Source organism: Myotis brandtii, unplaced genomic scaffold (assembly GCF_000412655.1).
Source record: "Myotis brandtii unplaced genomic scaffold, ASM41265v1 scaffold314, whole genome shotgun sequence".
Lineage (NCBI taxonomy): Eukaryota > Metazoa > Chordata > Mammalia > Chiroptera > Vespertilionidae > Myotis > Myotis brandtii.
This window is the reverse complement of record NW_005362033.1, coordinates 3,438,543-3,451,114: the sequence shown is the minus strand read 5'-3', so window position 1 is coordinate 3,451,114 and position 12,572 is coordinate 3,438,543. Positions and strand designations below refer to the sequence as shown.

At 42.0% G+C, this 12,572-nt stretch overlaps 2 pseudogenes; one reads left to right on the top strand and one right to left on the bottom strand.

The window, feature by feature from the left end:
- Positions 1 to 7,535: 7,535 nt before the first annotated feature.
- Positions 7,536 to 8,074, bottom strand: LOC102262393 (annotated as a pseudogene).
- A 3,925-nt stretch (positions 8,075 to 11,999) lies between these two features.
- LOC102262086 lies at positions 12,000 to 12,572 on the top strand (annotated as a pseudogene).

Genomic DNA, 12,572 nt, shown 5'->3' with positions numbered 1-12,572 from the left:
AGAGAGAGAGAAACATCAATGATGAGAAAGAATCATTGATCGGCTGCCTCCTGCACACCCCCCACTGGGGCTCAAGCCTGCAACCCAGGCATAAAAAAAAGAAAGAAAGAAAGGCATGGTGTGTTGAGGAATGGTGAGTAGCTATGCATGTATGTGATTTAGGATGGCTGCATGTTCGCCTGTGATTTGGAAAATAAGGCTGGAGAAGTAGGCAGAACTCAACTCTTTAGCAACCTTACTACTTCCAGCCATACTGGCCATCCAAGGTTTTTCCCATTTCTGGATCTTTGCATTTGATATTTCCTTTGCCTAGACCTCTTCCCATGGCTACTTCTGTCTCACGTTTTAGGCAACATAAATGTCACCTCCTCAGAAAGGCCTTCTCTGACATCCACCACTGCTCCAGGACTTAACCAAAGCACCCTGGTTATTTCTTTAACAACAATTATATGTTTATCCAATCCATAATTGTATTACTTATAAGGTTGTTTATCTCTTTGTCTCCCTCACTAGAATATAAATTACATGAAGATACAGGCCATAGCTCTCTGGCCTATCACCATACCTCCACACTTAGCCAGGTTGCATAGAGCCTAGTACGTAATCAGCACTTAGTGAATATTTGTTGAAAGAATGAATGACTAATGAAGGATGTGCCCTTCTCTGCTAAGGACCTTAGATTGTTCCTGTAGATATTTGACATAGGAATGTCATGATTAGATTTCTATTGTAGAATGATAACTTGATGACATCATAGCAGGTGAATAAAAGGTGGACAAGATTAGAGACTATATCTCCAGAGATGGTGGCAGTTCTCCAAGCAGGGTAAGATAAGAATCTGTATGTGACCACATCAACAAAATCCAGCATCCCTAAAGAAAACAGAAGGAAAGACCTGATAAAATTAAATAAAAACAGAGCACTGTTTACTGGTATTTGGTCCTTGTTTAAAAAAAAAGACCAAGGTCCTGGCCAGGTAACTCAGTTGGTTGGAACGTCATCCTGATATGTCAAGGTTGTGGATTTAATCCCTGGTCAGGTTACATACCAGAATCAACCAGTGAATGCATAAATAAGTAGAACAGTTGATGTTTCTCTCTCAAATCAATAAATAAAAATTGAAAAGAAAAAGAAAATACCCAAGACAACTGACTTAAATGTATATAATATAACAAAACAAAAGAAAGATAAGTGTATGGGGAACTTATAATAAAAGGAGAGGAAACAAGAGAAAATAAGTTGGAAGTGAGATTAGTATTTAAAATGTTGGCTCTGAAGTCTTTCCTTTTGTTAGAGGTGGGCCATAAACCTACATTTTGGTGTTCTGTTTTTCTCAGCCAGTGGTGTTCTGGTTTTCTCAGCCAGCACAGAGAGAGACCCAATCAATTACGTAATAAGTTCATGTGATTAAAATAATTGTAGTATATCCATACAATGGACTACTCCTCAGAAATAAGAAGAAATGAACTATCAATACAAAGAACAACATGGATAAATCTCAACATAATTATGCTGTGTGAAGGAAGCAAGGCCAAAAAAGGAGCCATACAAACTATATGGTTCCAATCTATTGAGAGAGAAAGATCAGTGGTCACTTGGGGATGGAGGCAAAGAGAAGTAGTAAGATGTGATGGATTATAAAAGGCAGGAGAAACTTTGGGAGGTGAGGGAAATGTTTGTTATCTTGGATTTTTGTGATATATTAAAACATCGATTATATACTTTAAAATGCGCAACTTATTGTGCATAATTCATACCTCAATAAAGCTATTAAAAAGTTAAATTAGACATTTGACAAAGCAATTCCTGATATAGCTCAGGCAAATATTTGATGAACATGAAGATATCTCAGAAACTAAAAGTAAACTTACTTCAACAATATTTTTTATTTTTATTTTGTTAATGTGTTTTTATTGATTTTTAGAGAGAGAGGAAGGGAGAGGGATAAAAAGATAGAAAACATTGATGAGAGAGACATCATTGAGTGGCTGCCTCCTCACACTCCCTACTGGGGATTGAGCCGGCAACCCGGGCATGTGCCCTGACCAGGAATCAAACCGGTGACCTCTTGGGTCCTGGGTCGATGCTCAACAGCTGAGCTGGGTTTATTTTAATTTTTAAAAGATAAATATCAGCACCTCCTTTAATGAAATATAAATATATATTTACACAGTTTGGGACTTCTTAAATCATGTTAATGTACCAGACTTTAGTATCACTCTAATAGATCTCCTCTGTTTGAATTTATTTGAGTCCAAACAGAAGCTAATTATTTTGGAATGTAATGCTGCCCTTTGAATCCAAACAGATATATTGTCAGAGGATATATCAGAAGATTTTAAATATTAATGAACTTGTGATGACCAAGGGTAGTTACAGCGTTAAATTCATTACCTAAGTAATAAATACCTCAAGCAAGACACACATCTTTTCTGCTTTCCTAGTTCTGTCAGGCATACAAAGCATATTCCTTAGCTGTTCTATGAGAATCCAACCCAGTCTGTCCAAAATTTCAGATGGTAAGGCTTAGAACAAGTGTAAAAAATATCTAGACTAGGTGGGCCACATGCACATTAATGGTCAATCCACTATTAATACTGTGACTCCGAAGCAGTCTTTGTTAAGGATAGAACAGCAATGAGTTGCTCCAGGAAAAAAATCCAATGCCTTAGGTATTCAAGGTTGTCCTCAATTGCACCCCACGCAATTATCTTACATAACCAGACATCAGTGTCCCCAGCACACAGCAGAGTTGAAAAACTTGGTGCCTGTCTCAGAGTAACTTATCATACAATTAAATAGAAAACATGTAAATAATAACTCCAGTACCACATGAGAAACAGTATAAGAGAGGAGTTATAAGAAACAATGGAAGCAGAAAATATGTGCTCAGTCCAGCTAGTAGGAATGGGGGAAGTTTTCCCTGGGCAGACCCATGAGTTGGATTCACCGGGATGCCAAAATAGGGTTCAACTCTCCCAGCTCAGAGACTCAGTTCCACGCAGGCTAATATCCATGTAGATAGCCATGGCTTTGAAATCTCCCTGTTTATTGGGAGGCCTCCCTCACCTCACCATTGTTGGATGCCATAGCCAGGTAGAAGATAGTTTTTCTTATGTTTCTTCTGCATCCGGCCTTCTAGCCCCAAGGCAAACATAGTTCAATCTAAAGTGGTCTTGTTCCATTGCTAGAGAATCCAGGAACTCAAATTTCATTGCTCACCACTTGTTACTCCCCTGCTTCCTATAATCCCTAGAATAGAATTCCGATTCCTTGCCATGGCCTACAAGTTCAGCATGGTCAACGCATGCCTCCCTCTCAGCTTCGACCCCGTTTAGTCACTTTAATCCTGCCATTCATCTGGTTGGAGATGGTCATCAAGAGGATGTGACCTTGGTTGACCCATGAGGTGGAACAGAGCAACCGGAGGCTCCTTACACCCTCCTGTCTTTGGAATGTATGTTCCACCCACTGTTCCTGCACTAGGAGCCATTTCAAGGATGCAGCCTTGGACTGAATATGTGACTAACCCAGTTAAGGCCACTATGTAAACTTTTAAGATTCTGGTGGGCAGGTGCAGAGATCTACTTGTCTGCGGCACCCCAAACAAGCCTAATCTGTAAGTTCCCTTGCTTATTTTACCTGCCACCTCCCAATCTGTAATGGTCTGCCTCTTTCCTTGGTCTTTCCCTGCCCTCCATATACATGGGCCAATTTTGAATTTCACCCAAGGAACCCCCCAAGTCTCAAACCAACACATCTCCCAGACATGGTAAGCTCATGCTGGTCTCAAGGCTTGTGCTATTCCTCCTGACTGACTTTTCTTCCTTTTTCCTCATCATTCAAGATTCAACTCAGGAGTGTCTTCCTCAGAGAGTTCTTCTTCAACTACCCTGTGATACTACACTACATTATTATTTTCTTGCCTTTGGAGCATTTGTCAATCCCTGATATTATTCCATTTATTCATATTTTTATCTCCTACACATTGGAAACCCCATGAGGTCAGAGATTGTTATTCATGGCCGCCCAGAGCAATGCCTGGCACAGAGTAGGTGCTAACACCCTCCCAGACCAACCAACAGGAAGTGTTCCTTCAGCAAATGGGTCAATGTCAGGGCTCCAGTAGAGGGCGCTGTGGCACAGGAGAATGTGAGGAGGAGGAGCCCTGCAATATAGGAATGTTCTCCCTCAGACAGCAGAGGATGTCATGGAAGAACATTCACCCTTTTGCTGCAGAGATAGTCCCTTACTGCAAGAAGACAGATCTGGCCCTTTATCAGACGTAGCCCTTATCTGGCTCATTGGGAGGCCCTGCCCACCCCAATCCTCATCTCAGAACAAAAGAAAAGGTGAACAAATAAGATGGATATTTGAAGGCATGAGGGCTTAAAGCAAGCATGTCAAACTCAAAGGCTAACACGGGCCAAAAAAAACAAGGTTTAAGTTTATGTGGGCCACAGAAAAACAAAAGCTTCAATTTTCTTTCTTTTCTTTTCTTTTTTAATATATCTTTATTGATTTCAGAAAGTAAAGGAGAGGAAAAGAGAGATAGAAACATCAATGATGAGAGAGAACCATTGATTGGCTGCCTCCTGCATGTCCCCTACTGGCACATGCCCTAACAGGGAATCGAACCGTGACCTCCTGGTTCATAGGTCGATGCTCAACCACTGAGCCACGCCACACCAGGCCTCACTGTTATTTTTAACAAATTTTAGGGAATAGACCATAGGTTGGAAAAACTGTAGTAATTTTGCCAACATAAATAAATATTACCTATCTACAACTATAGTCTACATATTTAAATCCAAGAGTCACCGCTCGTAAACAATGTTCGGTGAATGACCAGCACGTGATCACAGGGCATCGTGCTCAGTAATTGGTTCTGTTGTCGATGCAGCAGTTGTAATGTGTGCCAGCCGTTGCTCCCACGTGTGCTAAGCCATGCCCTAGCCTGTGCATTTGTTTACTCTCAGTGGCTGCTGAATGCTCGCATTTACTAAACCTACTCAGTATAAATTTAAAATTACAGTAATACATATAGAAAACTTTTCTGTGAAATTAAATTTTCATGCATACTTAATTTTAATTACACAAACGTATCTACATAAGTAAACAGGTAGACTAATTTGTAAATTTTTTAACAGACACAGTCAGAAAACCTACTTATTATATAACAGATTTTCAGCTTTAACAGACACCCCCCCTCGCCCAAATTAGTCCATTATATCGAGGTTTTACTGTTCATCTCAAGCAGAGACAACTCATATCTGAAAAGCACATGTGCATAGGAGGGCAGTATATTTTACTCTCCTGTGCTTCCACATTCCTAGGAATTCTGTTCCAAATCATGGGAGCTTGTGCTGCAGGGCTCTGTGTTGCATGCAGCTGAGCTGGCTGCAGCTTCTGGCAACTCCCTGAATGAGTGATGTCCACAGTGTCCTGGCCTCACAGCCCTGCTCAGCTCCCGGAGACTCAGGCCTTTGGCGTCCTTTATGGAATCAATCCATCTCATATTTGGTCTTCCTCTTTCCCTGCTGCCTTCCATTTTCCCAGCATTATTGTCTTTCCCAAAGAGCCCTGCCTTATGATGTGCCTGGAGCAAGACAGCTTTAGTTTGGTCTTTTTTTACTTTTTAATTCATCTTTATTGTTGAAAGTATTGCAGATGTCCCACCCCCCATGACCCTCTTCTCCCCATTCTCACTCTCTCCCCAGGCTTTCACCACACTATTGTCTGTCCACGGACTATGTATACTAAGTGGCTGTAAAAAAAAAAAAAAAGGATCTCTTACCCTTTGAGACAGCATGGAGGCACCTGGAGAGTATTGTACTAATGAAATAAGACCGTCAGAGAAAGACAAGTATCACATGATCTCACTCATGTGGAATCTAATGAACAAAATAAACTGATGAACAAAATACATCCAGAGACATTGAAGCATGCAACAGACTGACATATTTCAGAGGGAAGGGGGGGCGGGGGGGGAAGAGATTAACCAAAGAACTTATATGCATATATACATAGTCCATGAACAGACAATAGTGTGATGAATAGTACTTGGTACAGTAAAACCTCTATTCTACTTTCTCTCTCTATGAATTTGAATTCTGGAAGAAGTTAGTGTCATTTCTGGTAGGGAAAGTTGCTCATGTTAGATTAGCTATAGGAGTGGATATGTTTCCCGTTTCTACATATGACACTTTTGTTCAAAAAATAGCCTATCCTATATAACAAAAGCCTAATATGCAAATTGTTCGATCGGGAGTTTGACCGCTCACCATGACATGCGCTGACCACCAGGGGGTGGTGCGGAACATGGCGGGTGTCGACGATGCAGCGGGCGGCAGTGGAGGCACTGCTGGCCCCGATGGGCCCTGAGGAGAGCAGGACATCGGTGGAATGGTGGAGCAGGGGAGTGGGTGGCGCCAGGCCAAGGCGGGTGTGAGAGGGGGCCCAATCACCCTGCTAATTGCTCCGCAGATGGCGACCAGCATCGGTGGCAGGGGCGGGGCCACCACCTGCTCCCAGGCTCTGAGAAAGCTGGCTGGCCCCAATTTATCGCGCCCACAGGCGGGATGGTGGAGCAGGTGAGGTGGTGGCATCAGGCCACGGTGGGATGCCAGGTAGGGCTGCAGGGCTGTGAGGCTGGGGGTGTGAGCTGGGGCTGCAAGCCTGGGGGTGTGAGCTGGGGCCCCGATCTCCGCAGGCCACCCCGAGGGACCCCACCCGTGCACGGATTTGTGCAAGGGCCTCTAGTATTAAATAGAAGTTATGATTTAGCAAGTCTTATCAAAACCTACACAAACCCACAGATGCTAAATAACCAGAGATGATAAAAATACTTTCCAGTTAAGTGTCTAAAAAAACATTAAGATCCCATGATAAGTCTTTGAGTTAATTCTGTTTCTATGGTTATGTTTTCCTTTTCATTTCTAATGTATAAATGTATATTCTGTTGTCTCCCTTTTTATTTTTCTTCCTCAAGCTACAGTTAAGCTTATTGACACTGAGTGAGGAGTAAAAAAAGATAAAAACATACACATATCCTGGCAAAATTCCTGAACTCATGGGTAAAGGGAGAAGCTTATTTTCACACTAATGGACGAGGACAGATCGGGAGGCAATCGATCTATGTTTCACTCTCACATTGATGTTTCTCTTTCTCCCTTTCTATCTCTTTAAAACCGATAGAAGCATGTCCTCAGGTGAGGATTAAAAAAAAAAATTAGAGAAAGACAACTATAGACATTCCCAAGTCTTATGTATAGGGTGTCCCCCAAAAATGTATACACACTTTGAATAATTATAAAGCAGTTTATTAAAACACATTTCATTTTTTTAATTCAAAATGTATTTATTTAATATATTCATCACAGGGGCTCAACCAGAGACTAATTTAAAAACGAGACACAAAACAAGTATGACATCACAGCTGAAGATACAGAGTCCTGTACAGAAATCAAGGCAAGGACAGACCATCTAAGGAAAAAGGAAAAAGGCAGCCCAAGGAGAGAGGCTGGAAGCCCAGGTCAGGGCTCTTGGCTGGAGCCCTGCTTTGCTAGTTTTCCTGTCGGTGCTTCTTGAAGGCTGTGGGGTTTCCCCAGAGCTCTGCACGTGTGTTCACCGGGCTGTGGATGGGGGTCTCCTCGCAGGCTCTGGACCGAGAGCAGGATGGTCCTGACGTCATACAGGGCAGACCACTTGTCCTTTAGGATGTCCGGGCAGATGTTACCCTGGTGTCTACGCTGGGGATGGGGGGTGGGGGCGGGTTGCAGGGCGCGAGGACTTTGTGGGGAGAGGGAGAGCGTATGCCTCAAGTCTTCCTATACTGTGCCAGCTGCTTCATGGATGGTCCCCACCCCTTTGAAAAGATTATCTGATTCAGGGAAGGCAGAAATTCCTTTGTCACCTGACGTCATGAGGTCATCAGTTCCCGCTGTAACCTCTTGCCCCGCAGCTGGGAGGCGCCCTTGCTGGGCTCGGCTCCTTTGGCGACACTGGCGGCGGCTGGGTCTCGGTTCTGGGAGGCCATCGGGGCAGCGCTGGCAGAGACGCGAACTCGAAGAACACGACTGTAATTCAAAACACATTTCATTTTTTAAAAATGCAATAGAATCTACAGACATTGTGTGTGTACATTTTTTGGGGGGCTGGGGGGGGGGAACACTTGTATTGTCCCTGGATCCTAGCTGAGGAAATTACTAAAAGTTCTTTAATCAATTGATAAATATATTAGAAAAAATATCTCAATATTGGGTAGAGAAGAGTACAGTGCTTGTTGTGAACAATTTACCTTATAATATAGTTGTCTTAATTGATCATTTATTCATTCAACAAACATTTTGAGTGCCAGGCTCAGCAGCAACTCTTGGAGCTGAGTATCATGGTTATAATGCTAATGAGCTAAGAAATACATGCTGCAAATGTTCAGGAAGGAGTTTTCATACAGAAGACATACTTAAGAGGAATTGGGCATCGGGGTCAATGGGAAAGTCCGGAAGTAAAACAGCAATTTCTAAAATTCTCATCTAGATGAAGGGGTCGAGATTTTGCAGGCGAAATGTTTTGGAAAACATGTTTATTGATCAATTTTGAAATATTACTAGAAGAATACAGGTTTCATCAGAACTACTAGGTATGGGAAGAGAAATACCCACATTATGGAGACAGATTAGAACTTCCAAATTAACAGGAGAGCAAGCACGGAATGAAGAGAAACTTTCCCAAGCCAGTACATGGATGCTTATGCATTAAACATGGCCGAATACATAATATTCATTTCAGAATTTAACTAAGTAGGCAAAAACAAAGCAAATCATAGAGGAATTTAATAGTGCAGTTTATAAGCGTGACTTAACAGAAAGAGAACTTTCTAATATACAGAGAACATATACCTTTTATGCCCATAGAAATCATTTATATTCCTGGCCATCAAGATAATAAATTCCAAAAAAAGAGAGATTTTAAAATTCAGAAACTTTAAATTAGAAATCTAATTAAAATTAGAAGTCAACCACCAAAAGATTTTTTTTTTAAATTTTCACCACCAAAAGATTTTTTACAAATTTGCTTGGGAGTTAAAAAATAGCCTAACATGCAGATCTAAGAGGAAATAGAAATTATTAAGACAAAAAAAAAGTGAATTTAGGAAGGTATAAGGTCAATATACAAATAACCAATGGTTTTCTGTGTATTAGCAACAAACAATTAAAAAAATAAAAACTTGCCCTAGCCAGTTTGGCTCAGTGGATAGAGTGTCAGCTCACATACTGAAAGGTCCTGGGTTTGATTCTGGTCAAGGGCATGTACCTTGGTTGCAGGCTTGATCCCCGGCCTTGGTTGGGGCCCGTGCGAGAGGAAACCAATGTCTCTCTTTCATCGATGTTTCTGTCTCTCTCCATTCACTCTCTCTAAAATAATAATAAAAATAAAGTTTTAAAAAACAACAAAAAACTTAAAATACTATTTGTAATAGCAGCAAAATATCAAATATTTAGTAATAAATGTAACAAATTTATAACAAAATATTGCTGAGAAAAATTAAATAAGATTTCATAAATGGAGAAATATATATTTATATATTGGAAGACAATACTGTTAAGAAGTCAGTTCTCTATTGATCTACAGATTCAATGCAACTCCAAACCCAAATCCCATAAGGCTTATTATTATTATTACTAGAGGCCCGGTGCACGAGATTTGTGCACTCAGGGGGGGTCCCTCAGCCCGGCCTTCACACTCTCGCAGTCCAAGAGCCCTCAAGGGATGTCCAACTGATGGCTTAGGTTGGCTCCTGGCTTAGGCTCATCCTTAGCACTGGTGTGGAGGTGGGAGAGACTCCTGCGACCACCGCTGCACTCGCCAGCTGTGGCTTCTGGCTGAGCAGCGCTCCCCCTGTGGAAGTGTGCTGACCACCAGGGGGGCAGCTCCTGCATTGAGCATCTGCCTCCTGGTGGTCAGTGCGCATCATAACGACCAGTCATGCTGTATTTGGTCGATTTGCATATTAGCCTTTTATTATATAGGACTATTATTATTATTATTTTGGAAAGAACAACAACAACACACCGCATTGCTAAAATTTGTACCTTGTATAGGAGGTCTCACTCTGGGAGCTCTGAGCTGCCAATTATTTTAAAAATCTGAATTCTCTGAGGCCACCCAAGGAAGTTCAAGCCATGTGGAGAGGCTCCAGGTAAGTACTCCAGGTGACAGGCCAGTGGGTCTTCCAGCTGTCAGCCAGCATCAACTGTCAGGCATGTGAATGAGCCATCTCAGACATCCAGCCCGGTCAAACCTTCATACGACTATGGTCTCAGGGACATCTCAGTGACAGGTCATGAGACACCCCAAGCAAGAACTGTCCGGCCAAGTCCTTTCTTATTTCCTGTCACACAAGATCTTAAGTAAAATAAAATAGTTGCTTAAAAAAAAGTCATAGCAGCCCAAAACTGGAAACACTTTAAATATCCTTCAACAATAAAAAGAATAAATGAAATGTAGTCTATTCCAATATTGAAATACTACTACACAGCAATGACACTAAATGAACCATAGCTACATGAACTCATGGATGAAACTGACAGATCTAACATTGAGTGAAAGAACTCATACACAAGAGTACATATTGTATAAATGCATTTATATAAAGTTCTAAATCATGGTGATGAAGAATGGTTATCCATGGAGAGGATTGACTAGAAGTGTGACAAAGGACCCTTATACGATGCTAGAAGGTTCTATATTTTTATCTGGATGGTGGTTGTGAAATTGTACATATATGTAAAACACTGCAGTGTGTGTAAAGTTTAGCTCAATTTAAAAATGAAAAATATGAGTTAGGATTTTATTTTAAAGATATTATGCCATTAAATTGGTTTGAGGTGAAGAAAACCATGGAGACATCAAAATTACAACTAAACCATAGAACCACCATCTTTTAGAACTGTCTGAAATCTGGCTGAATGGAAGTCCTATAACTAGAGAATTAAAGAAGAAGCCACATTGAGACTGGTATGAGAGGTGGAGGTGCAGAACGGTCTGGTCCAATACCCATCTGTGGTGTTTTTTAATTGGGAGGGATATCTTGGCTACAGAGGTCCCCCGTGAGGAGTGTTCCAGTGCTGGGAAGAGAAGTCCTCATAACTTCGGGATGTAAAAACCAGCGGAAATTGTAAACATGGAGGCTGCTGGAGTCCCCGGTGTTCCTCTTATAGCGGACGCATGGACTTAATTTGACTCACTCCCTCTGAGCTCCGGCGCTGGGGTAGCAGCACATACTGGAAGGAACTGAATTGTCTGGCATCAGGGCAGGAACTGGGGCGGGGGCGGTGGGGCAGCTTTCTCCCAGACAAAAGTGCTAGCAGAGGTCATTGTTCCTCTGCCGAGACCTCCCTGAGCTGGCTGACAGGTGCCATATCTGAGTTTCCATCAACTTGGCTTACACTGTTTGTCTGGCCCTAGTGACTCCCTTAGACTCTGCCCCTCCCAATTTGCAGTCCCACCCAAGCTATTTGCAGTGGTCTTTCTATATGAATAGCCTGTCCTCGTTCAGGCTGTAGATTTTCCTAAAACCTCTTCAACAAGCAGCAGCTGGCCGCAGCATGCCTCATACCTCTCAATAAGCGGCCCAGGCCCAACATAAGTAGCAGCCATCTGCAGGCCGCTCTGTACCTCGTGCCAGGTGGCCCCAGGCAGGGCATAGGCCAGTGATGGCGAACCTTTTGAGCTCGGCGTGTCAGCATTTTAAAAAACCCTAAATTAACTCTGGTGCCGTGTCACATATAGAAATTTTTTTGATCTTTGCAACCATAGTAAAATAAAGATTAATTTTTGATATTTATTTTATATATTTAAATGCCATTTAACAAAGAAAAACCAACCAAAAAAACGAGTTCGCGTGTCACCTCTGACAAGCGTGTCATAAGTTCGCCATCACTGGCATAGGCAGTAACTGACTTTGTACCTCTTGGGAGACCCAAGAGTCAGTGCACATGACTTTGGAAGAACTGGAAGATAATGAAAATGAATTTAATGAGGAAGACCAACGAGCTATTGAAATGTACAGGCAGCAGAGACTGGCTGAGTGGGAAGCAACTAAAGCGAAGAACAAATTTGGAGAAGTTTTGGAAATCTCAGGAAAGGATTATGTTCAGAAAGTTACCAAAGCTGGAGAAGGCCTGTGGGTGATCTTGCACCTTTACAAACAAGGGGTTGATTCGCCTCTGTGGCCTGATAAGTCAGCACTTCAGTGAACTTAGCAGGAAGTTTCCTGAGGTCAAATTTATCAAAGCCATTTCCATAACCTGCATACCCAATTATCCTGAAAGGAATCTGCCCACAATATTTCCTTACCTTGAAGGTGAGCAAGGCTCAATTTATTGGACCTCTGGTGTTTGGTGGCATGAACCTGACAATAAATGAGTTGGAGCAGAAATTATCTGAGTCTGGAATAACCAAGACAGACCTGGAGGAAAACCTTAAAAAACCAATTGAAGACTCATTGCTGTGCTTGGTGCGGGGGCTCGGTCCCCTTGAAGAAGGGCAGCAATTTACAGGATGCGTAA